Source organism: Manacus candei, unplaced genomic scaffold (genome assembly GCF_025592945.1).
Source record: "Manacus candei isolate 608988 ecotype Guabito, Panama unplaced genomic scaffold, ASM2559294v1 h1tg000005l, whole genome shotgun sequence".
NCBI lineage: Eukaryota > Metazoa > Chordata > Aves > Passeriformes > Pipridae > Manacus > Manacus candei.
The window spans coordinates 366854-394210 of record NW_026138053.1 but is presented as its reverse complement, the minus strand read 5'-3'; the positions used below and the strand labels follow the sequence as shown (position 1 = coordinate 394210).

The window sequence follows — 27357 nt, the reverse complement described above, 5'->3', positions numbered from 1 at the left end:
GCATCTGCCTGAATACTGAAATACAGAAAATTCCTTGAAAACCAACCAAAAAAAGGCAAGTATTTAAAAAGAATACAGTTTCTGTATACCTGCCTTCTTTATCTTTTCATGAGAATATACTCATTGTACTTTCACCTAAAGTCCAAGGTCTGCCTGTTAAGATAGACTTAAAAGGAGTTAGCAAGCCCCATGCCCTCAGTGTGACTACACTGAGCAGTGACAGGGGCTCACACTTTCATTTCTGGTCATCTCAGCACAAGTCCAACAGTCATTAAAAGGTTGATGAGATTCTCCCCTAAGCTGCAAGTTTCCAGAAGTTAGCAACACAGCATTATTAGCGAAAAAAAATCTCATGCTGGCAGATGCCAGCCTGAGTGGACCCCGTGAGTATCCTTGAAGCAAAGTATCTGCAAGTGCACAGGCTGTGTGTGGCCCGACGCACCACTCTTACTCATGCTGGCAGACATTTCAAAAACATCTTCAAGACTGCTCTACCAAAGGTATTTTTGAATTTTGCTGGGTTTTTGACAGAGAAAACGTCCTGGGTTTTTTGTGGGCTGTTGGGGTGTTTTTTTTGAAAACCACCGAGCTTTTGATGGAAGTATCACAAGTTACAAACACATTCACTTCTGACAAAAACATAGTACTCAAAGAATGCCAGAACGATCGTGCCTAGAGAAATCCACAAGAAATCCCAAGAGAATCTACCTTGGCAAATATTGACATCGCATCATACTAACAAACAGCAGATTATGATTCTTCTCCATTCCGTTACTGTATTTGCACAGTAAATCTTTTCACACGTTATAATATCGCACAACACAGAGAAATCTTTATTTATGCAACATCTTCTGCAGCCAAGACATCTGAAAATACTTTACAAAACAACCTAGCTCTAACCTAGATGCAGAGAGAATACTGATCATCTCATCCTTCTTTTATTGTCTCAATGAGAAAGCATAAATCGAACTAAGTTCAGCAGCAAGATTCTGAATACTGCAAAAGATGTTCTTTGTACCAGCTGCACACTCCATTACCTGTGTTGCCCTCCAACTTCCATATCCTCGCTCATCTCTCACCAAAGGATTACTAAAAGCACCATTAACGTGTCTTACATAGCAGAGACAGACACAGGCAGTTGTATTTTTTACAGCTGCGTAAGCTGTATTCCAACAGGAAGCTCAGTTCAGTCCCCAAGCCGTTTGCCCGGTGTTAGCCAGCTCTCCAGATACAGCCCACACAGAAATGGGAAGAAATGCCTGCGTTAAGAGTGATGATTATGTTTCTAAATTCTGCACGTAAAGGGGTTATTTGTGCTGCCCAGAGAAGTGAATCCACTGAAGCACCCTTTGAGCAGCATTACACCTGGCTCAACAGCAGCCAGAATCTTAAGTCTACCCTTCTTGGGGAGGGGGTGGGAAACACCAAGGGTTGAAATTACTGTGTCAAAACTAATGATGCGTGTCAAACTCTCTCAGATTAGGACAGAGAACAAGTTTTACAGGTGGTGCTGAAAACATCTTAGGTATTTGTCAGACCACACTGGGGATGAATAGCTTTCAGAGAGCTTTTCCTCTTTCATTCACTTCCATTAACAACAAAAGTGCCTCATCTAATGGTGTATCTTGAGTGCAGATTGCTCAGAGTCATGTCAATGGCACCTCCACAGTCCTCATTCAGGAATAACTCTCAGGAACACAAAAAAACTCAGCTAAAGAATAGGTCTGTCTCTTGATTTCTCTCTTCTTTCAGCAAATGTCATCAAGCTTCTCTCCAGTTTCAAGACTGACAGATTTATAACTTTCCTCTCCAGCCCATGAGATACATACAGCATGCATCATGCAAAACTGATGAATTGTCAGATACACCACCAGATGCTTCACAGACTTGATCTTTTTCAACTGTTTAAAGCTATATAATAATTTACCATCTGGTAGAAATGCCCATTTTTCTTATGCAAGACTGCTGTCTGTCCCTCCAAAATTAACAGAGCACCTTTGGCCTTTAATAGGATCAAAATCCGCCACCTCCTCTTTTCCTGGTTGCTCTGCCTATGGAAAAGTTGTCTGCATTCAATATTTAAAGCACTTTAAATTGGAATGTTTTAAAATTTTATTAATCTCAGTAGCTGTCATTCTCTTTTGAAATTGAAAATATTAAAAAGCTTCTCCTAGCTGTTCAGTTTTCCCATTTTTTTCTAGAAGGGAGATGCTCTTTCCCAACAAGACAACCCAATACTCAAAGCAAGGCAACAGGGCATTAGCTGAAGCTCATTTAACCCTTAGAAGGCCAGTGTTACTCTGACAGTTTTAAACAGCCACCTTGAACCAATGCTAAAGGCAGCCTAAGATAGAAGGTAGCTAAAAAACAAATAAGGTTGGTAGATTTTGGTAATAAGTTAAACAAATACAAAATCAGTATTGCTTTGGCAAAATCAAGTCCAACAGAAAATGACCAAATAATATTAAGATTCTTAGCATGTCTTGTCCCCAGCAATCTCGTGCCTATTCAGGTTGCTCTCTCTTGCATCTGGCATTATCTCCTGTGCACCAGATGACCTCAGTCCCTTCATCTGAAGGCCTCTTTTAATCTCACTGCCTTGGCCAGCATCTCATAACTAATATTGTCTTTGGGAGCCCAGACACTGTTGAAGAAGGTTTTTCAAAAACACACGTGCATTCTCATTCCTCCTTCTGCATCTGGTCCTGGCAATATTCTAACTCTAGACTACATAACCCAAAATTAGGCTGAGGTTAAGCACTCCAGATAGCTTTGTAAAAACAGCTTTGAGTTTAGCAAGTTAAACTCCTGCCTCTGCTCCAAACTCAGTGTTAGAGCTACCAAGTGCTAGTTTGGCAGAAAACTAGAAAGCAGGAAAGCACAACAGCAACAAAAAAGCAAACTTCATTTGAATATATCCAGTTTTGCCATGGGGCAAGTGGATGGAAAAGAGGCGGTCTTGAGGATATTTTTTGAAACATACACGGTTTGATTCTTTCAGACAGGCAGAAAAGGCTGGACTCATTTAAAACAGAGCCAAGAATACCAACAGCTCATATGGTACTAAGAAATTCTGGCAATGAGTATGTCTCACAGGAGACGGCAAAGAGATTAGAAAAAGCAGTCAACTTTAAAGAGTCAAGAGGAATTTCAAACCAGCACTGAATAGCTTATGTCCTCTATGAACTCTTTTGGAAGACAAACTGAAGCAAGTGTCACGTGGGTCACTAGCCAAGAACAGCATGGTGAAGAAAAGCATTCCCAAAGCAAGACTGCCCATTCCAAACCAGGGACAAAAATACTGCACTAAAATCTCTTTTTAGGTTACGCTACCTTGCAACCCAAAGAATCTAGAAATCAGCACAAAAAGTTCCCTCCAGGAGCCCCTGTACATCCACAGAACTGCCAGGTTTTGTTGTGTGAGTGACTACTGACACTGCCTTTGCTGTGAAACAGGGTTAAGAGAAATCTCTAGAAACTTACAGGGCAGGAAGGAAAGCCCAGTGCATAAGCAATGTCCTTATCTGACCCAGAGATGTAACAGTGTCTTTTCAACAGGAACCTCAAACAACTGTGTTTGTTTCTCAAGGTGGAAACTTCTTGAACATTTGCAAGGTGAGCCCAAGGATGCAGGTCAGAAGATACCAACTGGACAACATCCAGATGACCATAAAGATGGAGGTAAAACTGCATCAGCTTTTCCCAATGCTACTGAATGGGACACCTACCCACAACCTTGTATTTTACACAAGTACCCTGAAGGGAAATCAGTGCTCCACAGGGACCCAATCAACACAACACCACCCAATCAACTTTTGGGTGCCACACCAACAATGGCAATCAAGAACTGACTGAGCAAGGAGGGGCCACGTGCCACTCAGAGGAACAAGGCAGCTATTTATTCAGTTAAAAGTGAGAACAATAACTGGCTACAGCTCAGCTGCTTCACTCTGTACATAATGCCTCATCTGTGCTCTGAAGGAGGAAGAGGAAAACCATGACACACCATATAATTCAAGATCATCATATTGCACACATTAAAAGTTGTAGAAGCACAGTTACACACAAGCTAATGACTTTTGAATGTTTCACTTCACTACATTAGTATTCCTTTAGCATAGATTTCTTTGCGCTTTTCTGGGAGAAATATAATATAAAGAGACTTGGGGAGTATAGCAATATGGCCAAAAAAGAGAAAATGAGTCTCATTTCACTCCAAACTCCCACATGCGGGGAATGTATTAGAGATTCAGTGGGGAGATATATGAAGATGGCAACACTGGGATAGATTTAGGGAGGAACTTCATATGAACTTGCAATACAGTAAAAAGGCCAAAAGTTAAAGCAACTGCCACATGAGCAAAGGCACCACCTCCAGGACCCAGGTGGGATCAGGACAAGAGCATCAGTCTGATGCTCTCAGTTAGAAGACTCTCAAACCATCTGGAGAGAAGGAACGAGCAAAACAATTCAAGAACCTGGAAGGATAAAAATCTCTGTCAAGTCACAAGCACTAGACAGACTGGCTGAGCAAGATGGGGATTTGATAACCATCTATAAGTACATGAAGGATACAAACACCAAGAAAGCAGTGGAGGAGTATAATTAGCCACCGGCATATAACTCTGAGTAATGGAATGAGACAGAGCAAAAGAAAGTGTATGTTGAATATTCTCAGTAAATTGTCCAGAAAAAAAAAATAATACCACAGAAGCATTTTTTCCAGCAGGAAAATGTTTCATCACCTGTTTACACAGAAATTAAAAATGGAGTGGAAAAAAAAAAAACACGAAAATAAACAACTCAATATAATAACAACTCAGTATATAACAACTCCCATAATCTGGGAAAAAACCCAAAACAAACCAATGAACTAACAGAGACAGATTGGTATGGAGCAATATAATGTAACAGCAACACCAATTCAGAAGTATTTTAAAAAGACTCTCCTTCTTTTGACAATGCATTAAAAAGTGTGAAGCATTTAAGCAACAAGCTGGCCCAGCTAAAGGGCTTTCTGATCCTGAACATGCAATCCCAACTTGATCCAAGGAGAGAAGAAGAGGGAAAGACCCATTTTTAAGCAGGACACAAGCACAAGTTGGATATTCCTGTCAGCCTTAGTGGCTACATTTGCTTCTGAAGACCTTAATTTCTGAAGGTGTCATTGCCTGCAGACAATACTAGGTAAGAAAGAGGAATTTTTCCACTGGAACAAGGATTATGAAGGGCCCCGTTAAATAACTATGGTGATAAGTTAAAACATCCACTTAAAATATAGATCAGCCTTGAGCCTCACGTGCCCAGCCATCACTCACAGTGAGCCTTAAGCACAGACTGCTGTGGATCGTGCTACCCAAATGTATAGGCTCCTAACGCCTGTTGTAAAGTCTCCTTAAAAGAAGTAAACTATTGCATATATCCCTTTCAACAGAGGTCTTTTACATTTGTAGAACAGGTCCAGCAGTGCACCAAGATGCACAGATTACAGATTCAGAGTAGCAGAAAATCCTACAAAAAATAGAACTAAATTCAGCTATTCCTTAACTATCAGCAAACTCTGCTAATGTGGAGGAACATGCTCATGAGTCAGATACCTCCACAAAACAAGAATTCCTGTGCTTTTTCTACAAATTACTACACATGTGACAATATATTCTTAATATAAATGATGGTGCCCTAACAGGCTTGATTGAATTCAGCACAACAGAACACACTGGAAAGACTAAAATCACAAGGTATTAAGCCCTCTCCTCTAAACCCAACACTGGGGCATCAAGTTCTGCACATCCGGGATGCAGACAGGAGGTTTTAAACTAAGGAGATGGAGAGTTGAGAACACAGTCCTTCTGGGCTTGCTGCTTACAACATACCACAGCTGACTGCTATTGACTGTACAGCTGTGGCACTGATATTCCTGCATCTGGCTCCAGCAATGCCAAACACGCTGGTTCGGCATCTCTCAGACTGACAGAACACACAAAGTGTAGCAGATATAAGACTCACTGAGCACCAGAACTAATTTTAACCAAAACAGCAAGAACATGCAAATGATTGACCAGATGAGGGATAATCTGTTCCTCCATCGCTTCGAGGATTTGCATGGTGTCTACTGGCTTGAAACCAAATGAAATCCTAAATCAATTCTAATTCAAAATTAAATCAGCTTCTTCTTTGTAAGAATGCTTTTCTCTATCCATATGTCCATCCAGCTTCCTTAGAGGCCTTGGTGTCGAAACTTTTCAGAGACCTCCTGGAATCTGAACAAATTGTAATCACATTCCCTGGCTTGGGCATTTTGAGTAACTACTAGAACAGTTTTCCTCTGCAGAATCCATCAAAGCTGGACCCTAGGAGAACATGATCTTTCAGGTATTCTGTTATTGTCTCAGTAATTTTTTCTTCAACCAGAATACAAGGTATATAAAGAACTTTCTCCTCAAAAAAAAAAAAGTTCTTTTTAACTAAAAATCCCTTACTTTTGCTGGAAGTTCAGTTATGTTTTATGTAACGCAGCATACCATTGGGGTCTGCTCATTTAATGTCTTTCAGATTAACAGCTTATTCCAAATCTGCTTTTGCCAAGACCTCAATTTCTGAAATTTGCTTAGCTTTTATGTTTAGAATGACTAGGCACAATACCAGTACCAAGCCTTCCACAACATTTTTAGTGGTTAAAAACTGATGCAAAGCACTTTGCACTTTTTGGCAGTAGGCTCCTCTTCCTTAACTGCCATCCTTAACCTCACATCAACTCACTAGGATAAATTTTCACACAAGACAATGGCTCTGATTTGCCTGTACTATTTATCTTAGATGTATAGTCATCAGTTCTTCAAAGCCCACCTTGGATCTTTCAATTTTCCTTTTATACTCATTATTACTTCATATACTCTACCAGTGATAGCTGGGAGTTGGGTTTCCAAATTTTCATCTCAAACAGCTTCTCAAGCCTGCCACCTACCCAGCATGAATTACCCCCAGCCTTGCTAATTTAACTGCTTTTCCCAGCTTGCTTTCTTATACTCCACTACTGATTTCAAACCACATCAAGAAACTGGTTCACTCCCCCCTTTCACCCCCTTCTTTCTTTTCTACTCTTACTTTCTCCCATTCTAATTTTAGGGATGCTTTGAGTAAGTTACTCACTTTCTTCTAAGTTACCCTTTCTAAAGTTTACCATCATTCTCAACACGTTGGTCTTCTTGGCCCCTCGGAGCCCAACGACGTATTCACGCGCTACATCCACGCAGTCGTGGCCACTCATGAAGACGCGCTTGAGGATCCCACAAACACCTTTAACCTTGATGACTCAGAATCGTCAAATACACCAGTGATTGAATAATCCCGAGCAACTACTTGTGCCTGGAGCTATTTTAAGTCTGGCTCTGGAAAGCACGCACACACTGGTGACAAAACCTCCACCCACCGTCTCTCGCAGCCGCTCTCACACGAGGCAATCGAGTGAAAAAAGGACTCACTTCTTTGATCCCGCCAGCAGAGACGATAATCCTTCTCCACAGGTCAACCAAGCGCCCACGGAACGCCAAGTTCTCAAACGCATCTTGGCTGCCCCGTCCTTCCTAGACGTGGGCACCACCAGCTGAGGAGCAGCATCGCTACATCGGACAGGATCCTGGCCCCAGCCAGCTCCCATCAGCCAGCACCAGTCCGTGCAGGAGGAGACAGCAGCAGGCAGCCATGGGGCTGGCTTCTTCCTAACGCCATCATTTAGCAGACAACTTATGCCCTACTGGAGGGTTTATACATCCAATTAAACTTTCTGTAATTCTCGTCTCGTGAAACTGTGAACATTTTCAACGCTAGATTTTGGAATTATTCTCTCCTAAAGGGTTTTGAAGTTAATTATATCATAGTTGTTATTACTGTCTCCACCACAGATACTGCTTGAACCCCATTACTGTGTGTATTACTGAGGGCTAAAATAAGAATAGCTGCTGTTTCGGTGTGCTCTGGAGCTAGCCCTGCCTGCAAACTGCTTCTATAACCTTTGCCCAAACATAATGTATGCTCAGTTTATATGCAGGTAGTTAACATAGCCCAGTAGGGTAAATGGACTTATTACATTTATTAAACTGAATTTTCTCCATGCAGAACGCCCCCAGCATCCTGCAGTCCCACTGGCTCTGGAGGCATTTGGCTGTTACCATGGAAGACAGCACCCAGAAATTCCCTCCGCAACTAATAAGCAGGAAGTATGAAAGCACAAGTTTCATGCAATTGCCTTCTGTATGAAAAATGAAAACTCTTTCTGTAACCTATAAAGAAACCAAGATGCAATCAAGCTTATTGTAATAAGATGCTAAATTTATGATTATTCCTTTTTTTTTCCTCCTAATAAGGCCCCTTAGCTTTGCTTTGACAAAAGAAAACAACCTCTGAAGCAGCATATATGACAGAGTACCTAGGCCCTATTAAAGGGATGTAAATAAAAAGCAAGCCCTAGGTGTAACATAATACTTATTGAAGATGAAGAGAACAAATGTCTGCAAACTGAGAAATCCTGAATTAATGGCGGCAAGTCAGTCTTAACTTTGTCTGAATCCAAAAATTTCAATTCCAAATCCTTTATTCCAAACTATTTCTCTCCTTCAGTAGCACTTCAGGCTAAAAACTAAATTTGGGGTTCTTGCATCACATTCTGTAAAGTAAGACATACACAACACCGACACATCAGATTTTGTCTCACTCAGATCTGAGGCTGTGTGTTCAAAACTGTTTGATGGAAGAAAATCAATTAATATATTTTACAAGTCTCCTTTGTTTGCCAGATCAAAGCAGTAGTTTCCTAGCTACTTCCTGTCCAGAGGGACTGAGATAACAGCTGCATCAAGGCTGCAGCGAATCCAACATTTTTTGGACAGACCAGCCATTTCCATCTTTCAAGCCACAAAGCAAATGCCAGGACTCCTCAACACAGGCCGACATCTGCTTCCACGCTCACGTTTTCATGCACACATTCTACAAGCAAACTGGCATGTGGGGACCACACACAAGTGCTGAGCACTCAGGGGCAGCAGATCGGAAGGCTCCACACGGCTGTGGATCTGTGGTGGCTGCCTGCCACCTCATCCAGGATGTGCAACCTCACCTGCTTCAGATTAAAAAGATGAGAAAAGGTGGGAGGCTAAAAGTATTCTGCACATCTTAATGAACCTGTAACAATTGCCTCTCCCAAAAGGCAGAAAGAAGTCTAAAACAAAAAGCAAAAGTAAACAGCATTACCTCTCAGGTAAGTTGGGTACATCACCACCCCTACAAAATGCTTGCTTGCTCCTTGCACCCTAGGTGATCTCACACCTCCCATGGACCTTCCTCATCCACCACAAAATCCATGCTAAATTTATAATAGATTTTATGTGGTTTTGCTTTTTATGTCCAAACATTTTCTGACCACCAGAGAAGGCACGCTTTGCTAGCCAAGGGTATTCAGTGATATCCACTATGTTGCTACTTCCAATGGCTTTCCTATTTCTACACCCGAGAGGCAGCAAGAGAGATCAGTTCTCACATTCAGCACAGCACTCACATGGCACAAACAGATACAGGATATTCTTCACCTTTCAGTGTACTTCTCCTCCATTACATCATATGGCTCCAGAACATTCAAGTGTTGCAATTAAACCTTAAGTAAGGTATCCAAAGGAAAACAAACAAAATCCACTACCATAATACTTCTGCTTCCACAAGATGGTAGCTTGCTTTGGATTTTTATAATTCAGTCTTAAAGAACTCCTCTTCCTCAAACTTTGGGAGCATTTCCTCTGTATCTCAGATCTGACAACTTCTGTCCGTTCTCTTTGCCAGGAGAATGGTCCCATGTTAATGGTCTGAGTCAAGATAAACCCAAATCCTCATAAAAGATCAACCCAAAAAAGAAATAAATTATGTACCTCCCACAAAACTGCCCTTTCCTAATGGAGACTTCTGCCAATAGCAGATGGAAAGATCTTTGAAAAATAAGACATCCCATATGCCGTCTGCAGCAACTTCGTAGCTACGCTGTTGAAATTATCCACTTTTTCCTTTCCAGGTCTCCACCTTTACATGACCTTGACTAAAACATAAAGAGGATAATACATAATGTGCAGCTTGTAGGGATAGCATTCAGTAAAACCTAAGGAAAGAAAATTACTGCTAGTTGTTTTTTCAATGTATTTGTACATTAGTGTGCTGAAATGCATACTTGGCACCGTCGAAATCAGATTCAATGTACGTTTTACAGTACTTAGGAGGAAAGCTATTTTAATTTTGTTAGTTGCCAGAATGTAAAATCCTGAAGGAGAAAAAGCTTCCAGCAGAAAAACAGAACAGATCTTAAAGGGGAAAGACACTACCTAGCTTGATGAGAAACAAAGGAAAGATTAAGGAGTACCTGGTAAAGTACAACTCCAAGAAAAGGAACAGCCCCTGTCCCTCCACATGGCTGGTGTGGGGCTCACAACACAAAATGCAACGCCCTGTTCATCAAATCCAAACATATCAAATTAACAGCGGCACAGCAAAAACTCTTTAGCTGCCAACAAACGACGACTCTGAAGCTCTTAGTAATGTATGAGGAACATGCTCCAAGTTTTAAGCATTTACTTTTGGATATGCAATGCCACCAGATGTCCAAGCTTTTCCTTACCTGCAGACTAATGCATCAAAGTGGCTTTGATGACGTTCCCTCTGAAAGCTCGTATGCTCAAAGACTGCAGCTCTATGTCCATCACTTCCAGACATGTGCCCAGCCCATCAGTTCAAGTGGACCTAAGCCAGGTGTGAGCAGGGGTGTGGTTTTATTGAAGCAGGTAGAGCCACACCACCACATTCATGCCAGTGCTATGTTTTGCTCAGGCTACAGAAAAGCAGGACAAAGTTATCCAATGCCAGAGCTTGTGTCCCTGGTTGCTTGACCTCCAGGCGGTGCATAGATTCTGCATCATTCAAACCTGCTTTGTTTTACCCTTGTGGGTTTTAATAATTATGCACATACACAGAGAGCTTGCAATCAGTGTACTCTGAATTAAATTTTAACCAATAAATGAAGTATTAAAAGCCACAAAATTTTTTATAAGATTTTAATTGTGTATTACAGAACTCATCTGGTAACACCTAATTATAATTCTAAATGAGCAGCAATTAACAAGCTATTTTACGGTGCCTAAGTCCAAAATAAACAAGGTCAGGACAGTCCTGCAAAAGGAGCTGCTAGTGTGTATCCTGTAGAAGGGAGGCCAGTCTATGCTTGGAATGCACTCATTCCCCAATTTTTGCATCAGAGCGTTAAATTTTAGAAAGCGTAGGGCATACCACCCATCAAGTACAGGACTTGCTGTACCACTGGAGCCTTGTCAGAACATGGGCAGCTCTGCTCCTGTCACAGCACACACAACAGCAGTGTAAGCTCATCTGAAGTGACACATGCCAACACTGTGCCACTGATGGGGAAGGCAGGAGCAGCTCCAGCAGAAGCAAGTGCTCTCACCCATCACGTAACAAAGATCCCAAAACGGGATGTGTTGAGGACAGAGCAATGAAGAAGTCTCTCTTCTTCACAGAAAAGCCATAACACACCCTGCAGTAAAGGCAATTCACCTATTGTTTGAAAAAACAAGTTCATCTTACAGAACCATCCAACGCTTCCTAGCAGGAAGAAGGCAGACATTGCAGACAAAGTCACAGATTTCATGTCAGAAATTCCAGGACACTTCCCACTGACCTGGATGCTGTCTCAGAACTTTCCTGGAAGAATCTTGCTTCTTCACTTTGTGGCTAGTGAGTCAAATCCTTCTACCTGGTAAGCATTCACCAAATGTTCAAGAAGTAGTTATAGCAGGGAAGTAGCCCACGAGCAGCATTTTAGGGGTCAACCAGCAAAGGTTCAAAGCCCAGAGGCTTTGTTTCAGAATGCATTACCCTTTGCTGACAGGTTGGGTTTAAATTTTATTTTTATATTTTATCCTTTAGAAGTTCTTTGAGAGTTGAAATGTGAGGAAAAAAATTCATCCTAAATCATATGCAACGTACAAGGTAATTTTCTCTTCTCAGAGGGTAGAGGTGGTTTCTGAAAAGGGCTTTCAGACAGACTCCTTATATCTGTCTTCTGGCTTTCCCTTTACCACTTTTCCCCTGTCTTCTAGGGAAAATGAATCTCAAACCTCTTCCATGAAGAACACAGGCCATTCCTGACTGCAGGAGAGGAGGCAACAGAACGGGAACTTTCCTCATGTAGATAGTATCCTCTCTATCTGGAGGAGCAATGCATTAGATATTTTGAACTAACAATTAAGACATGGAAACATTTGGAAAAGTATCAATGATCAGCTTTTTAAGCAAAAGAACAAAGCACCCAAGGCACTGTCAGAGCTAAATCAGTAACCTCCAACTCCAGGAGAAGCTGGCAATAGGAAATGTGCTTTATGTATGTGGGTGGTTTATGAGAAACAATTTGTTTACAGCCCTTTTAAAAAGAATACGTGAAGGAATTTGAATAGCTATTCCTCATGAAGCAGTGCTGCTCAGAATGAAACTTATTCTGTCCTCCAAGCTCACAGACATAATTCCTGACAGATTAACCTTCTGCACCACACCGAGGACACCAGCAGTAAAAGGCTGCTTAAGGCATTGCAGATTCCCCACTGCTCTGTTGTGCTTCTGTCTCACCCGCAGAAGCACTAAAGCCTTGCACCAGACAGGTCACGGGGGTTTAGACCTCTGTGAGAAAGGATTCTGGGCTTGCCCTTCAGCCAAGATTTACAAGCTTCAGAAATCTCTGCAGTCAAGTCAACCTGCCTTCCTCCAAATAAGTATGCCTGCGACCTGGTATCTCCTAGGGAAATCAGGTTGATCTGTCATCTGATGGAATAATTAAAAATGCAAAATAAAAGTATGTATCTTCCTTGACAGTGTTCATCAGAAACTAGTTAAGACTCAAACTGCTGGCTGAACCAAAGTGACCATTCCTGGCAAACGGAACTCCTTCTTGAGCAAAGGCAAGGGGAGAGCTCCCAAGGGCTGAAATGAATAGTCAGGATGTCACAGACACAACCCTCCTTCTGCACCTTTCTCAGCCAGTAAACATGGAAAACCACGTCCTCTGATTATATGGCAAAGCTTCTGGATACACTGCAGTGTCTTTTACTTATGAGTTCAGCACTGACCACCAGACATTTAACCAACACCTGCCACACGTGCCTGTCCTGGCAACCTTCCCCAGGAGGGGATCCACAGCAGCACTGTGCTCCAAGTCCTGATGGGTGTTACACTGGATGAACCACTGCAAGATCAATCCCGACTCTGTAACACAGCTGGGAAGAGGCAACCCTTCCAGGAGCCTGGCAAAGTTCATTATCCAACCTGCAAGCGCCCGTCCTGTGGCCTCCTCGAGAGCCTTTGCCGCCCAGCAGCACCAGCACTACAGGAGGAGCCAGCAGGACTTCATTTCTTCCCTGTGTGAACAGGAAAGGAAAAGTTCATCAAACCACTGCCTGAAGCAAAGATGCACCAGGGAAGACCAGGAACCTACGGGCACAGCAGACTTGGAGGCAGCAGCCTTTGTTAAGACCAAGACTGAATAACTGCTGACAGACCGTCGTATGAACCAGGCAAAGCTGATTATTTTTTTCAAACAGACCAACTACCCTGGGAAAGCCCACTATCCCCAAACCCTTTTCCATCAACTGTCCAAGAGAGTTGCTTGCAAATTACTGGAGGCACAAAAGCTGCAGACACTTGGCTCTTTATCTTTGAAAGCATTCTACTTGAATTTATCACACTACATGCAAGTTAGACTTTATTTAGCCAAACGAGAATCCTATAAGCCCCCTTTTCCTCACCAGAGAGCGAGAACAAACAGAACAGCTAGTGCCTTCTTGCTTTACTGAATTCATTATATTAAACCAAAAGCAATGTCATCTTAACTTGAAAGGACTTTTAAAAGAGCTTGAAGCAATTCTGCTGCTGCAGCATTTTTATATTTTGGATTAACTACAAGCCTTCTTAACCCCTCCAAGTTTGTAACAGCACATACCCATATCCTCCCAAGCTTTCAGAGCATAAAGCAATCCCTGAGCTGTTAGCAAGCTGAGAGTTAAAGCACACACCATGTACAACTATTGTAATTTGACTCCTCTGCAAGTTAAAGAAGTCCAAGTTTTAGATGTTTTTGTCCACAAGACAGGACCTGCAGAATTTCGTAAATTATCTCAGACATTCCTCATGTCTCATGTGCAGTTTCCCTGATTAATAACCTGGGCTCACAGGGGCAATGAAAAGGTCAAAATCCTACTACAGGCGACAGTGCTAAAATATTATTAAGTGCCACCTTCAAAAGATTTCCAATTAGTATTAATATAGAAAGATTTCTGTCGAGAGAAATTCTGTAAATTCATGATTATCGTCACAGACTTTTTAAACTCTTTTCAAACAGGATTTTTAGACCCTTTTTTTTGCCAATAGAGTGTATCATAAGCTAGGGAAAACACCTTAGCAGTAACTTTCTTGAAATGAAATATTAAAAAAACACCCTGCCACCAATAACTGGTTCTGTTTGATGTAGTTTGTCATTTTTCTGGACAGCTGAAAGCCTTAGGCAAATGTGCAGGGAAAAACAGTGAACCATCTCATCCATCTTTTGTTTATTAAACCCTGAGTTTATTCAAGTGGCTTTGAATCCTGAACTACGCAAAGTCTTCCGAACCATTCCATGCTCAGCAATCAAATCTAGGGGCCAGAGAGAACCCAAAACGTCCTTTACATTTATTAACTTCTGAAGAAAGCATCAGATAACAAACCCTTTAATCTCAGCTCACTCAGCTGAGGAACGGTGAGAAACAACAGCGGCCAGAACCAGACCAGCTCCAGGACGGTGCTACCAGGAAATCTTTGTCAGGTGCTTGATAAACCTCTGCTCAGAGCACCTCTCTATTGCTCCTGGCCCAAAAGCCTTTAACAGCCCTGTACTACTGGCCGGGCTCTCTCACCCTGCCTGAGGGGGACACCATTTACAAAACAACCAAAGAACCCATTAATAAGCACTGCCAACCTTGCTTCTGAACTCTGCCGTATTTTCGGCGGAACGGCTGCATCTCTGGGACAGCCACATGTGTGCTGGAGATGAAAGGTTGCCAAGCAGTGCCAAGTTATCGCAGACAAATAGTATCTAAGGGAGATGGATGGAGTTATGAGATCAAACTGCAAACACTCCCAGATCAACACTATTTTGAAAAGGGCTGTGTCTATACTCCGTCCATTCACAAAAACACAGGGAAGAGAAAAGCCATTTTTATACACAAAATTACATTAGAAGAGTGCCCTAGAGACCACTGTATCATTCATTTTCATACTAAATTCAATAAAAATACACAGTTCTTATTTAAGCAGCTGCAGCATCAAGGGGGTCTTGCGACAACATTTAAGACCTTGTTGAGAGCATGCCCTGCCCTAATCCAGGCGACCAGCCTACTCAGAAAGCTGACACGGGCAATTTGACTGGCAGGAGGTCTAGTCCCAGAGGTCCCATACATCACTGACTACATCTGCATTTCCCCTCCCTTTGCTGTCTTTCCTCACACATTTCCCAGCGCTCAAGTGTATATCAAGACAGCTGAGAGGATGCAATTTGTAATCTCAATTAGGCACAACATGAGGTAGCCAAGTTGATTAGGAAAGACGGGGCCTAACTCTTCTAAGTCAGTTTACTGCCCCTTTGCAAGAATTAATTTCTATTCCAGCAGCGCCTGCAGTGGTGTGTCCAGTCCAAACACGTAACAAGGTAAACAGATGAACTCAAGAGAGGCTGACATTTTGCATGTGGCATGGCAGGGGAGCTGTGTGCCTGTGAGGGTTCGTGCACTACAGCTGACTGCATCCTCTACCTGATCCATTAGCGTTTGGTCAATGACAGGGAAAGTAGAGCCTTTCCTTCCCTTAAGTAAGACACTAATCTATTAAAACTCTACAAGCTGTGGTAATTAATCAAAAGTCTATCATACCATATAAAATGAAAATGGCTTAAAGATGTGTCTGTTCACACCGATTAATTATTAAAGGAGCATTAGCTGAAGCTTTTCACCTGTTATTTAAAAGTTCAGGAAAACATGGTATGACACACACACAACTACTGCAGCACAGTTTACATCCCAGCAACCCACCCACCCAGCTGTGCCTGTACCTGTTCTGCTTTCTGCAGGCTGGTTCCAGCACACCCCAAGAGCAACCAGAGCCTGCCTGCTAGGGATGCTCAGTACATACAGCTGCAAAATCACCCTGGGGAGTCAGCAGGTAGCCCCTCCAAACAGCAATCACAACAAGCATTTGCACATGTTTGCCTGACATTTCTACTTTTGTTTCAAAATAAAGTCCTCAAGCAACAAGGCAAGGGCTTGGTAAAACGGTAGCAGCACAAGCATTCCTAGAAACCACCAACCGTGTTGTTTTCAGCTGTGTTCGTGCTGCTGTAATCAATGGAAGCACTTAGCAGTGATGAGCACATACCGGCAAGAAAAAACACCTCATCCCTTATACCATGGTTGTTATCTTCTTCCAGACCAACCAATGAATCAAGATCACTGACTGCACTAGGAGGTGAAGCACTGGGAGGGCTGGTGCTTAATTAAGCTGAAGTAAATACTCCCTGGCTCAGGAGCAGACTAGAATCACCTGTGTAGCACATAAACTGAGAGCAGACAAGAGCAGAGCAGCTTCAGACCTGCTCATATTTCTACCACTTATGGCCCGAGCTTTATTCTAATTGCACAAATTGAAGAATGATTAGCAGTTGTGTGGACATTAAATGCCCTGTTGATGTAACCAAAACAGATTTGCTTTATTCAGAACGATTACTTAAGGCCATAGCTGTGAAACTCAAATGAATCAAAACAAAAACAGACATTAAAAACACAAAGCATCACCTCAGAAATGAGGGGGATGGCAATACAGCCTAAGTGATAATTTAAAAGCCGCACTCTTTTAACATCATGCTTTTTAAAAATGGAGAAGCAGGCATCTTTTTCATGAAACACCATAAATCCACTATAGTGTTGTTCTCATCCTTTGCAATCTCTAAAATGAACATCTATGAATATGAATACTAACAAAATTCACCCCACCTATGTTCTGCACCAGGTTCCTAGGTAAGAATTCATATCCAATTCTATGATAAATTTATATTTCTGCTGAAAAGTGTAATGCACAACTCAAGATCAGCAGAAATACACTGTCAAGTTAGAAATCAGCTTCCATGAGCCATGGGAGGTGAATGGTAAGTGCAAACCTGACAGACCGCAGCTTCCTGTGCTGAAAGGACTTTACAGGCAGTACATGTCCTAATAAACTATTAAACAGGCACCAGCACACTCCTGGTGTCGTTTGGAAACTAAAGAGTAAGGTACAACTTTAAACGTTTTTGCCTCTCCTCCCAGCTCTCACAGATGCTCCTCTTCACAGCTTATCTCCAAGCCCAACGGTGAGAAACGGGGGGCCCCAGACTGGCTGCCAGCCAGCCTTTTCAGGCTTCATTTTTAATGCCATTACCTATGAAACACATTACATTTACTTGGCCTCCAGTCACATCATTAACCCTGGCAGTGAAGCAACTAACAAATACAGCTAACAATATACCCTTGATAGGAAAGCCTCACATTTTTTCTTAGCACTTCATCTAAAAACGTAAATCTTGGAAGGTAAGTTCGAAGCTGTTAACCAGCTATTTCCCTCTCCCCACAGAGGAAGAAATTGTGTTTTTCTCTGACAGCAATATATGATATTACTGTCATTACAGTTGTTTTAGAACAGCTTTAAGCTACACTTGTGTTTCAGAACTACCTGCCAGAGCCCTTGTTCAAAACTTTCATCTCTCACTATATTATTTCAAGGGAATCTTTTAGTTTAAACAGTCCAAGTCATCAAGTATACAAAAGAAAATGCAAACATAAAGGTAGATGATACAGTCCCACTCACTGCATTCAAAATACAATTCACAAGCTCCTTCCCTGGGGTTTTTCCCAGACTGGATGACCAGATTTTGTCCATGCTATGAGACAGCAGCACAGGGCTGTAAAAACTCAGAAAAGGTTTTCAAAAAGCAGGGACTGGCCAATGTAAGAGATCTTGTCAAGCTTCCTCCTCACTGAGGTTGCAGCCACAGCCTCAGCAGCTGTGACTCCCCAGATTTTACATAACAAGCAGATCTCACTTCTTTTACTTGGCTCCAACATAGAGCTGATAAGAGCTTGTCTCCAAAGGACTTTTAAACATGACGCACGCACATATTCACACATTATTTGTGCATGTTTTACATCTGTACACGCATATTTCTATTAAAATTATACCATGAATGTATTTTATAGTGAACACAGTGCAATCTTCTTTTGAACAGCTCCAACACCACCTTAGTGCTTCGCTTTTCCATCAGGTGCAGCGGAGCAGAGGGGCCGTGTTCCCAGCAGCCAGGCTGCTCCAGAGTTCCAACCTTGCCTCCAAGTGCAAGGACTCCCACAGCCTTGTCAAGTGCCTTCACTCCTGCACCCTGCACTCCCCAGGGATAAAAATCAGTGATAGCACTCTGCCTCCCTAACAATATTTAGTGAGAACAGATTTAAAAAAAAAACCCCAAACAAAAAAATCCACTATGAAACTCTGAAGAGCAAATATTGCTGTCTTGAAAATGTAGGTGCTTACTCCAGTTACCAGGCTTCTATAAAAACAACATTATCCTGCAAACATTTTCTGGACTAATTTTATTCTTAAAATTCCACTAAATCTTTAGTTCTAGTACAACAATTTATACGACTCCATTGGAAAAAAAAACTCTAAACCATCTGAATTTGAGTTTTTCCACCTTCAGAAAAGCCTAAAAATATACAGGTTCTCTCTGATAATCCTGTTCCAACAGAGGTTTTGCCCTAGCAGAACGAGATAAGAAATCAAAACAGTCATCTATCCACTGATGGTGCATAAACACTGTATTTATTAGCACTTCCACATACTGATTTTAGACTAACCTCTTTCTCAACAGTAACAGCACAAATGACCATTTCAAAAATGCTGTCATCCAAATGTCACAAAACAAAAGAGAACAAATGATACTCCTGTGAGACATCTACCTCCCTGTGTCTCCTCTGGCATTTAGAAGCTGGCATGCAAGGAGAATAATCCAGCTCCCGTGACTCATCTCACCCTTCAAAGCCAAGGCAGGCTCTGGGACAGAGCAAGCACGGGAGCTGCACCCGGAGGCCCTGACAATACTCCCCATCTCTGCAGCCTGCAGCAGTTCCTCCATCTTGCAGAAGAGGATCTAGTCAGCACTCATCTTCCTAATTACACACCAACAATTAGCTGGCATCTCGTTGGACTGTGCATGTCACCTGTTAACAGGGTTCCACGAAAAAGGGCTAAACTGGGATGTGGCAGATGGGGCTATATATCCTGTCCATCTCTGGAGAGCAGATTTGTAATGCAAAACACTGAATTCAAGATGAGACCCATGGATACAAGGAAGCAATCAGAACCAAACTGATTAAACAAGACCCAGGTCTCAGCACAGCATGCAGAATACTAAACAGAAGCAAAGGTACCTCCGAGAGGGAAACAAACCACGCGTCACGCACCGGCTCGATCTTCCCTGAACCGTGTGGCTGCCTCTTCAGAAAAACCAGACTGTTCTCCCCAAAACTCACCAAGGCCAGAAACACATCCCAATCACTCCGTCTCAGATACGCACAGACGAGAAACTCGGGTTCCTGAGTTGCCTGTTTTATGACAGGGAAGCCCAGGGTGGGGATGCTGCGATCCACATGGCCAAACACAACCGTGCTCCTTGCAAAGCCCTCCAGTTCAGATCTACAGCACCCCAAGTCAGACGACCAGACTGGATTATTAGCCCAGCCTCTTACAACCCTGGGCACATGACATTTCATGCAACTACCGCTATCCTGAGCCCAAATCCCATTTGTTTAAAGCAAATCTGGTTTCAGTATGGGAGGAATCTGGACTGATGCCTGGTATTGACATCAGGACACAGAAGGGATGCACTACTTCTTCTCTGCCCTGTCACAAGACTCTGAGAGACATGTGCTTTGCTTCCAGCCCAAGTACTGCCGGCTCCCACACCCAGTCACACCTCCTTGCTCTGCTTTTCACTGCAATATTAAAGAGAGTTTCTAAATACTTGCATTGGGAACTGTGGTTTCCCTTATCAACACTGATCTGGCTTCACAGACCTCCCACTCGTTTTGCTTCATGGGCTAATGGAAGAGGAGAAGAATTAAATAGCCCTCTGAGCTCCTGCAGCCGCTCTCTTATGAATACTCTGCTGACACACACACACATTTCTCAGCAACACCCTTGTTCAAAGAGCCATCAGGAAAACTGTAATTTAGACTTTTAACAGTTCCTCCAGTGAAACACAAAAAACCCCCAACCACCCTTTAAGCTGGTTTTGTTCTGCTTTCTCTCAGCTAAACGCTTACCCCTCGGACAACCTCATACACTATTTTGCCATCTTACAACTCCCTGCTAAGTAAATGACGCCACACAGCCTTACAGAAATAAAGCATATTCTGACATGCACCAAAAAAAATGAACCAACTAAGCTATAAGCAAAGATTGTTTATGTAATGCTTCACAGACACCTTTACGCTGCCTGGGCCTCATCGCCCGTTTTGGTTTTTTTTATACCCAACGTTTGGAGAGAAGAAAAAACTTTCAAATGCCAGTACAGTGCTTGCCCACTGACTTACCAAAGCACGTACTGCCAAGCTGCTGCACAGCCTGCATGCCTCAGTGACCGAGTGCTTTCGGAAAATTCTTGCTATGTGCACACATACGCACACAAAAGAGCAATATAATCATCAAAATATTCAGAGACACATTATTCAGAGACACTCAGATGGCCTCTAGAAGCACACTTCTTGATCTCCGTGAACTGACTTTAGATATAAAAAGATGCTGCAGCATCCCTTCTCCTCTCCTCTGAAAATTTCTTCAGGTTTTGGGGGGTTCATTTTTTATTCATTGCCTTCCTCTTAGCCTCACAGAAAGCTTCTGTTATTCCACCAGATTTTATCCCTTTCTGTTTGGCAAATGTTGATTCTCCCCCATCCTCCCACATGTCTCACATGAAACTGCTACTTTTGTGTAACAAAAAAAATAAATAATTGCGTACCTTTATCTTACCCCAAAATCTGCTCTTTCAACATCAGCACTGCCTGGCCATTAGAGTTCAGTGTCTAACTGAACCAAAGAAACTGCACCCCATTGTCCCTCTCGAGCCAAGGGGCAGCAGGTCCCACTCCCACAGGCTGTGCTGGCGCTGAGAGCACAGCAGAGCCCCAGCTCCAAAGGCAGGGAGTGATGGCCTCGTCCCCCTTGTGCTCCCCCTCAAAACGCACACCAGTGCTCCCACACCACATATAGAATTTGAGACTGATGCCCCTACTAGCTCTTGGCTGATGGGATTGTATACTCATATAATAACGTAGGTCTAAAATAATTAAGAGTCTTCCCCTGCATCTAATGAAAGGGAAAGCGAAGGAAGACCTGCAAACACCAATGCCCAATCTCTTTTTCAGGGGGATGGAGCAATAGTGTGAAAATGATGGGTAATGGTGGTGATACCTTTGCTCCACAGGCTTCTCCCAAGTAAGACATCACGCCTTTGTGCCAGGCACTGCCTCAACCCTCCAACCCCAACCAAGACAAAATTAAAAAAAAAAAAAATAGTTTTTTTTGTTACTCTTTCATTAAGACGTTCTTTAATCCTGAACACACTGCTCCACTTCTCCATTCTGGAGCTCTGCCACCTGTAAACAAGAGTCAGGACCTGTACTTTGCAATGCAAGTTCAGATCTTTGGATGGGAGGTAAAAACCAAAGTAATATTAGAGAGTACAGCATGATCTCTCTCATATAAACAACTTAAAAATCACCATTTAATGATAAATCTCACCATCAGGAGCATCAAGTGCAGCATGACTGTGCCAAGGGAGTGGGGAGTTGATGCAGAAAAGGTGTCTTTTCTTTCTTGAAATTTTTAATAAAAATGTAGCAACGAGACTAATTTATTTCTGATAGGAAATCTGCAGAAAAAAATGATTGCTGTTACTATATCCAAGTCCTTTTCAAATGTATGAGTCTAGTCATTTGAGATTCAGCACAGATCTACTCTTGAAGTTAAAGAAGCATGTCCCTCCTTCTTCTTCAAGAGAGGGCACAATCAGCCAGCTGCCATTTAATATGAACAAACATGATTTCAGCATTATTCATCACTCCAATTTTGATAATGGAAAGTATTCTTCAAACTAAAAAAGTTTAAAAGTCTAACTACCTCCCATTATTTTCCAGTCCTCTAGAAGAAATTAAGTTGATGTCCTCCAAGAGATTTAATGGACAACAGACTCTGCCCACCTCCAAATACCAAGGCACTGTTCCTGTAATAACCAGTTGTCTCCTTGGATAACACTGACAGCAAAATGTAAATCCAGCCACCAGTAAGTGCACTTTCTGGAAAAAATAACTTCAAGATCTCTTTAAGTTGAAAATTTTATCAATCACAAGCCTTCACTGCAGAGCTATATATCCATCTGTTTTGAGGTTACTCCCTTTAACACTTCAAATATTTTGAACAAAAATGTAGAGTTCATCCATAAAAGCTTTAAGTAATAATATCACTGGAAAGTCACTGAGAACACAACTGAAAGCCAACTGCCCAATATCTACAAAGGGGGAAAAAAAGAACCTTTTTTTTGAGACCTGACTTCATAGTCCCAAAACTCTTAAGTAAAATAGGTCAGTATTAGTATTGATACCTTTCAAAGTTTTGTAATTGTGTGCTTTCACATAGTTTATTTTTTACTTCAATACTTTCAAAAACCATAACAAGTTCTTTCAAAAGAAGCAGAGGACTCTTGCACATCAACAGGGATAACTGCTACGCAGGGCCCATACTCTAAGTTTTCATAACAGTCTCTAGTGTAACAGTATATATTCATCTCTTATAATCAAGGCAGTAATTTGCTAAGCACATCTTTCAGCAACACTCATGGGTTAAGCAGTCACAGTGCCCAAGTCCAGTTACCTCCCCAGCTGCGTCAATGGTTTTGTGCAGTGAATTGGATCAGGAAACCAGTCCAAGTCAAAAATAAACAAGAGGGGGGGAAAAGAACACAATTCTCTTTAACCTGAGGCAGACTCCTGATTTATTGCCCTGCTGCTAGTGACAAAACAGGTTTGGACCAAGCAGGAGGAAATGGGCAGAGACTGGTGAAGCCCAGATAGTCTCTGCAAGAAAGGTTCTATCTACACACAGCAGCCCAATTACTGTACAATGTAAGATCTTTACAAAAAAAAAAAAAAAAAAGATTTCAAGGCAGTATTTTGATTTATTTTCTTCTGCAAAACAATCTCCCACCCAGGGTCTACAGTTACATTTCAATAACATCAGAAGAAAAAAAAATCTTAAAACCCACGTCCCTCTGCAGAAAAAAACCTTTAAGGAAAGCACCACCACTCTTCCACAGCCAAAACAGCTCTCCTCCCTCATCATCAACATTTCCAGGAGGTTAAAGCCTTCGCCAGCTTTTCAGAGGGAGAATCTTCTGGTTAGTGTTGTGTTTCAGCAAACCACTTTCTATTCCTCTTTTGGATCAGAGTCACTACCATGTGCTTCCTTCACCTTTTATGAGAGACTGACTGATTAAGGAGACTGCAGATTTCAGAATTTACAGCTCACCTGGACCAAGTTCATTCAAGCAGCACAGCTACACCTGATCAAGATCTATTAATGAGGACAGCCCCTCTTTGAAAACATACCTTCAAGGATTTGTCTCCTTTCTCAGCCAGACCAGAGACTGTGTCTCTGCCCTGTCCTTTGACCCAGGAATCAGTGCGGAGGCGAGACAGGACCTGTAATTCCCTAACAACTGGGGACAACCATGGAGAAGAGCATTATATGGATTATATTCTTGAAACTTCTTTAAACATTTTCCCATTTATTCTGGGAAACAGTTCAGAGCAAACTGTTTATCAGCAAACTCTGACAAGAATAATATGAGGGGGCACATACTTCACACCCGGTCCTTAGATGATGCTTCCTGGAGAACAAGTGTTCAAGGGAATAAGGCTGCAATCTACCAAAATGCTCATAATTAGGGCTCCCATCCCACTTCTCAGAGCCTACAAATTACTGGTCAACATGCAAAACCAAAAAAACAAAAAATTTTTTTTTTAAACTAAGTAACTTGGAGAATATTGTTTCTCTCTTCCTTTCTCTCTTCTTTCTGTGATTAAACAGAAGGATCAGAGGCTCAGATTTCAACAGCAGATGCTTTATTTTAAAGCCTTGGTCCTTCCTGGCCCAAAACTTTGACATTTCACAAGATTGCCTTATTGATCAAAACAAGAATAGGTATCCCAGGTAACTTTTGTTTTGAAATAACAAGATTGTAATCTGACTTGCAACATACTGGTTATTCCCATATCACCAATGACTACAGTCTTTTATTATCAGCTTCTGAAATCCTCTTTGTACAATCTGGTTCTCCAGCATCATGTGATCTGCGCTCACAGCGGCACCGAAGTGTCTCCTCTAGAAATTCTATTCCCAGTTCAGAACTGTCGCAATGTATTTAAAAACTATACAAGGAAAAGAAAACAAGCTGCACTGTACAGCTTCCCTGCACTATGTAATTGACTTTGTAATTTCCATAAACCCCAGTGAGAAGTTACCAGTTTGTCAATCTATACTCTTCCACACACCAGATTTTGGGAAAATGCTTTGAAAAGGCTGATTTACTAATGCTGCCCTAGGTACCACTTCAGTAGCAGATGCCATCTAGCCCAAGAGAATCATCTCATTTAAAAGAGCAAAACACAGCTACAAAGCTAGTCTAAATTTGGATCCACCACCAAGGAACGAACATTTATGAGGACATGGGAACGGTCTCTGTTACCAGTACAGATGCGACCCAAATATCTCATCTACACCAATGTGAGGTGCTACTAGGTATAAAATAAAATCTTGAATTATGGATATACACAGGGCCTACTATATCTTCACACGATTGCTAGAAACTCCATTAAGGTCATAAATACAGTGATATCTGACAAGAAGCTCAACAGAAGGATAGATATTCTCTCCCACTAGGAGAAAATGCTCTTAACAACTACCTGTGGGATTATGAAAATAGGCTACTTAAGTATCTGCTGCTATTAGTGATATTGTACTGCCTGCCAGATCTGCAAGAGTTTTCATTTTGAATGCGCGCTTGGAATGCTTTGTCTTTTATCAAGGGAATATAAACGCTAATCTTTGGGGAGGACAAACAAAGCAATTTACCCAGCACAGACAATGGCCGCACTCACTACCCCGAGAGGAGCATTAGTGACTTGTGGTGTCAGCACGTTATGGGACAGACAGTCATTAAATCATTTCACTTGTCACTTGTGAGTGCAAGTGGCACGGACAGGGGTGTCTGAACACAAAGACATCTCCAACCCAAGGACCTCACCAACCACACAAAGCAAAGCAAGAGAGATTAAGTGCCGTGGGAAGCACTGAAGGAATCCTGCAAACACCACTGCTGAAAGCGTTCAAAGAAAGAAAATTCTGCCTATCACATGTGATTCTTTTCCCTGAAATTACAGTTTTTTCTTGCATTTGCACACTAATTTGGCTGTCTTTTTCCTTTACCTGCTATATGCAACTGTGTATGGAATTTACCATTTTTCTCACTCTTTCACCCCTGCCATGTCACTGTCATAAAGCTCACTCTTCATACCAAAAATACTTTATACAACCTTGTTGGGATCACATGAAAACTTTGAGGACCATCAGTATCATAAAGGAGGACAAGAAGCATCCACTAAACCCAAAATTACAGACTGCATCTTAGGTTTCTAGAAAATAAAGGTTTGAGTGATTAACACATAATTATTTCTAAAATTAAATAATTACAGAGAAACAGGGCTGCTTAGAGAAACCAAGAACTCCATGCTACCAAAAATTAGAGGTAATTACAATGTGTATGTAAAGGGCACAGCATTCTGAGTATTAAATCACCTTTAATTATGTTTTCTGGATTTGTAACACTGACATTTCAATTCCTAACGCTACAGTGATACACCACGTTAAATCAAATACGCCAACAACTCTATTCTGAATCACCTTGAAGGCTTGCAAAACAGAGCTGTGTTTGAACACATTTATCTTTTCCCTTACACTCTTTCAGCTATTGAGCGAGACCACAATGTATACTTCTAGAGTCATAATTGGTCACCAAAGCAACAGCTTGGATGCCAAAAAGCAGGATTTCAACTCGACTGTGCAGGGTGGTGGGGAGAGAAAGGTGATCACAATACCTCCATTGTAGCCTTGATCCTGCGACTCAGACCCTCAGCAAACCACAAGTCGTTCACGCACTGAATCCAAAATGAATAACCGGGAGAGGACTGAAAACAAGACTTTTGTTTTCCCTTAACTTCTGTTCCTCGTACTAATGGCCTTTAAAGGGTCTGGGCATTAATCTTAGGCAGTAACAAGGGAGAAGGAGGAAGGTCCCTGGCTAGATTTTCTTGTCTCTAAATGAACCAAAAAAAAAATACAATTAAAAAGAAAGTATTTCCTCTTTAGTAAATTCTCTTGAAGCTGTCAGTTTTCTTTTTGTTACTAACCCTTAGAAAAGGAGGTTTGCACTGTGGTTAGTGGACAGCACTGACAGTAGATTTCGAGTTCCTTGATCACGAGTAAAAACCAGACATTTACACACCAGAGACCTTTCTCATGTTGTCAGCAAACCATGGCTGTATGCGTGGTGAAAAAATACCCACTTCTCATAATTTTATTGCTTAACCTCTTATAAAGAGCTTAGATTTCTTTCCAGCTAATATTCTGCTATAAGAGGACTGAGAAGGAGTATCTGTTTTCAACTCTTTTCCCTCTACTTACTGAAGCCCTTTTCCTCTAAGGCAGCTGTTTATCAGGTTTCACAATCCAGCTAAAAGAGACTAAATTAAGACATTTCCTCTGCTTGCCTTCTTTCTTTAAAAGGTGTTACTTTACTCCCTTTGCAGTTTGTGGTTCAAGCACTGCAGCTGTCAAATAAATATATATTTATGCACATACACTCTCTGTTAGAAATATTTATGTTAATTCAATTGTGACACAGAAATCCTGTCCCAACTAGACCACAGGTCACTAGGTTCAGCTGTTGCAGAACTGGCAAGCTCAGGGCTGAGGACGGGGAATATTTCACCAGCACTTCTTCTGTGTGCCCACCCCACCTAAGCACCAGCACACATGGACCACCGCAGTGCCTGAGCAGCAGTGAGCACTCTTCTCCACCAAACCCATTCATAT

The 27357-nt window shown here is 41.9% G+C and overlaps 1 protein-coding gene across 17 annotated transcripts in view; it reads right to left on the bottom strand.

Annotated features, from left to right (window-relative positions):
• The window catches only part of PTPRF (protein tyrosine phosphatase receptor type F), a 376048-nt gene that overhangs the window by 246388 nt on the left and 102303 nt on the right, over positions 1–27357 (bottom strand). The gene's annotated exons all lie outside the window — the stretch shown is intronic.